This window comes from Ranitomeya variabilis, chromosome 8 (assembly GCF_051348905.1).
Source record: "Ranitomeya variabilis isolate aRanVar5 chromosome 8, aRanVar5.hap1, whole genome shotgun sequence".
In the NCBI taxonomy this organism is placed as follows: Eukaryota; Metazoa; Chordata; class Amphibia; order Anura; family Dendrobatidae; genus Ranitomeya; species Ranitomeya variabilis.
In genome coordinates, this window is record NC_135239.1 from 218,449,243 (window position 1) to 218,453,992 (window position 4,750).

A 4,750-nucleotide genomic window follows, 5' to 3' on the forward strand; every position below is an offset into this window, starting at 1 on the left:
CGTGTGTCTGTGTGCAGTGACGTCGGCCACTCCGGAGCCTTGTCTGTGGGCGATGGAAGTGGCGGAGCATGCGGGCAGCGGCGCCTTCTTACCGGATCCTCGGCGCTTTAGTTTGGTTTTAGTTATTTGTGTCTCAGCTTTATTTTAAGTTTTCTGTAAATGAAAGTCAAAGGCGGGGCGTCGTCTGTGGAAGTCTGCCGGCGGGGCGCCGTCTGTGGAAGTCTGCCGGCGGGGCGCCGTCTGTGGAAGTCTGCCGGCGGGGCGCCGTCTGTGGAAGTCTGCCGGCGGGGCGCCGTCTGTGGAAGTCTGCCGGCGGGGCGCCGTTTTGTGGATGGAGGAAGATACTGCAGCACATCCAGTGTCGCTTTGTTGTGCTCCCTGTACTCCAGTCACACTCAGAGCTGCACCTGCACTTCTGCTTTTCTCTAGTGCTGGGACATTGGTTGTGGGATAGTCATAATTCAATAAGTGCATTCTCCCAGAATGCACTGCACTAAAGATACGTCAGGCAGCATTGCCTGCAGCTCCGGAGGTGACTGGAGAACGGGGCAGCAATGTAATGTATGTACAGTGACTGCAGCTCTGGGGTATAATACAGGATGAGTCTTGTACCCGCTTCTCACACGTGACTTGGGGTTGTGCCTGCAAGGGTTAATCTATCTCCCCACTCTCAGTCCAGCATTCACCCTCTGTCCTATGCTGTAATGGGAGCATAAATCACACATCGACCCAGGCCACACACCCGCTCATACACGCTGCCACCACTCACCGACAGGCCACACACCCGCTCATACACGCTGCTACACTCATCGAACACACGGGCGATGAGTCCCGGAAATATTACTACCACTGTCTGCCAATCATACGGCTCACACACTCTAAGGCTATGGATTCTTTAGAGCACACAAGGTTCAGACTTTAATTAAAGTTTTATGCTTTAATAGAAAAGGTACAGTGCTTACAATAAAAGGATATAAAAATGGAAATAAAAAGTGACATACAAATATGCATAAACAGTGATCGAAGGATAAAACTTACAGAAATATCTAAACTTTTGAGTCCAGCATTCTGCTCCCTGAGGGGGGATGAATATGGAATGGATCACATCGGCGTGGCTGCCCCTCAATCTGTGAGCAGCTTTCTATGTGTAAAGGCCTAATTTATAGAGTCAACCCGGGGTCAGATTTCTAGACCAGCCTCTCAGGTTAATATTCTAATCCTTGGTTTGTGACTGGATCCTGGCTATTTTACCAATGAATACATTATTTTTCTTTGAACACTATCTGTGTGACCTTTCTCATAGTAAATAGTGTCCTGCTGCAGTTGGCGTGTCTCTTCAAAAGAGTCAGAAGGTGTGAAATGTTTCCACTTTTGTGTGTTCAGGACATCCCCCTGGGGTGACTGGAGACCAGGAGACTGCCTGCTCAGGATAACATATGCTGTGAACCCCTGTGAGCTGCAGTCAGATGCTAAATTACTGCTAGTCCTACCTCCATACCTATACATATTTCACCACACCCCTCCTTATGAACATGCATGGTGGCTGACTTACAGGTCAGCTCCCGAGCACATATCTGGTGCCGCCCCACCTTGGTGAGATAGGCCATCAGCATTGCCATGATCAATTCCTTCCTTGCGCTGAATGGTGAAATCATATTGCTGTAATATCAGACTCCATCTAAGCAATTTCCCGTTGTCCCCAACTACTCTATTGAGCCAACTGAATGGGGTATGATCTGTGATCACGGTGAAGTTGCGCCCATAGAGGTATGGTTGCAGCTTCTGCAGAGCCCACACAATTGCCAAACATTCTTTTTCAATGGTGGCATAAGCCACTTCTCTGGGCAGGAGTTTCCTGCTTAGGTACAGAATCGGGTGTTCCTCACCTTGTTGGTTCACCTGGCTGAGAACCGCACCGAGCCCATAGGTGCTGGCATCTGTCTGCACCACAAACCTGCGAGTGAAATCTGGGGCCTTGTTTTGTTAGGGATTCAAGGATTGTGATGAATAATAAATGCTCACACGAAAACTGAATAAACAAAAATGAATTTAATAAAAGATAGTCACTGACATAGCACATAATAAAGTCATACGTCCCATTATTATGGTAGGAATCACCGAGCTGTCTATTTCCCATCTCTCTTCTATGTGTTACAAACCTTTGATGCTCCACGGTCTGTGTTCTGTAGATAATTAGCAGGATATCATCTCTGGCCTTTGTTTAGGTAATAACTGACCGGTCACTAAAGGTCCCGTCACACTCAGCGACGCTGCGGCGATATAGACAACGAGCCGACCTAAACTAGATCGTTGGAGCGTCGCTGTTTAGGTCGCTGTAGAGACGTCAAACACAGCAGCTCCAGAACGATGCAGGAGCGATCCAGTGACGTAACGGCGACTCACTTCTCGTTCTCACAGGTTAGCTCCATTACATCCATTCTTAGCGTCGTTGCTTTTGATGTGAAACATGACGATACACGCCGACCTGGCGACGAAATAAAGTTCTGGACTTCTAGCTCCGACCAGCGATATCACAGCGGGATCCAGATCGCTGCTGCGTGTCACACAACGAGATCGCTATCCAGGACGCTGCAACGTCACGGATTGTTGTCGTTCTCGTTGGAAAGTTGCTGAGTGTGACGGAACCTTTACATTCCTTTGTTAGATAAGTGTCGGGGTAATAAAAGCCGCTTATTTGCCCTCCTTGGACTGATTTGACCATCTGGATGAACACGTTTCAATCACCTGCTAGAATCCTTGAAAGTAATATATATATTATTGAAACTATATCCATATCTCTCAATAATTACTATTAATTGGAGTGTTTGAAACCATTAAACAATAACTTGCTACACATTCCACCCCTGGTTTCAACCACGTTAATTAATCCTACCACTAAACTATTCAAATTCTTCATAAACCAATTGAACCTTGTTCCCTATATATTTATTGTTTGCTACCAATAGAAAACTACTTTGGTACAAAAACATTAGCCATAAAAAACAAAAACATTGGACCAACTGGAAAATCAAATGTCTTTGCAGAAATCTTCTTTTCTTTGGATCTTCTTAGACCACAAATCTAAATTGGTATCTGGTGCTGGGAAAGCGAGGGTGGTATTATGCCCTCATCATCTTGCCTAAATGCCAAGAAGACTTCACTACTTTCCCTGGATAGCAGAAAAAACCACTCATAACAGTATCCTGTCCCTGCCCTTTATGACATTAACCCCTCGTTTCTTCAAAGCAATGGGTGAGGGGAGTGCAGGTGTCCATGGCTGAACATAAGATTCCCTTCCTCTGCTGCAGCTGGTCAGGGCCTAACTTTATTCACCATTTGGATTCATTAACTCATAGAATGTTAGAGTTGGAATGGACCTCCTGGGTCATGTGGTCCAACCCCCTGCTCAAAGCAGGACTAACTAAATCATCCCAGACAGATGTCTGTCCAGCCTCTGTGTGAAGACTTCCATTGAAGGAGAACTCACCACCTCTCGTGGCCGCCTGTTCCACTCATTGATCACCCTGTCAAAAAGTTTTTTCTATTATCTAATCTGTGTCTCCTCCCATTCAGCTTCATCCCATTGCTTCTAGTCTTTCCTTGTGCAAATGACAATAATGATGATCCTTCTACAATGTGACGGCCCTTCAGATATTTGTAGACAGCTATTAAGTCTCCTCTCAGTCTTCTTTTTTGCAGCTAAACATTCCCAGATCCTGTAACCGTTCCTCATAGGACATGGTTTGCAGACCGGTCACCATTCTGGTCGCTCTTCTCTGAACTTGCTCCAGCTTGTTGATTTCTTTTTTTTTTTTAAATGTGGAGCCCAAAACTGGACACAGTATTCCAGATGGGGTCTGACCAAAGAAGAGTAGAGGGCAATAAAGACTTTGCGTGATCTAGACTGTATGCTTCTGTTAATACAACCCAGAATTGCATTTGCCTTTATAGCTGCTGCATCACACTGTTGACTCATGTTCAGTCTGTGATCTGTCATGGTTCTCAATGGCAAGAGACCGTAGAAAAGCATACAAAAGGACTAGCTCTTGGAAGATGGGAACTCGAGCTGACTGTGAGCTAAACCTACCGCACAACTAACAGTGGCCGGGTAGCGTGCCTACGTTTTATCCCTAGACGCCCAGCGCCAGCCGGAGGACTGACTGACCCTAGCAGAGGAAAATACAGACCTGGCTTACCTCTAGAGAAATTTTCCCCAAAAGGCAGACAGTAGCCCCCACATATATTGTCGGTGATTTTAGAGGAAAATGACATACGAAGTATGAAGATAGGTTTAGCAAATTGAGGTCCGCTTACTAGATAGTAGGAAGACAGAAAAGGGAACTTCACAGTCAGCTGAAAACCCTTTCAAAACCCCATCCTGAAATTACTTTAAGACTCTAATATCAACTCATGACACCACAGTGGCAATTTCAGCTCACAAGAGCTTCCAGCCTCAGAAATATTCAAAAACAGAGAACTGGAACAAAAATGCAAAACAATCTTAGGACTACAAGTCCAACTTAGCTGATAGTAGTCTAGGAGCAGGAACATGCAACAGAAAGGCTTCTGGTAACATTGTTGGCCGGCATAGAAATGACTGAGGAGCAAGGCTAAATAGAAACTCCCACATCCTGATGGAAACAGGTGAACAGAGGAGATGAAGCACACAAGTTCAGTACCACCAGTAACCACCGGGGGAGCCCAGAAACCAAATTCACAACAGTACCCCCCCCTCAAGGAGGGGGCACCG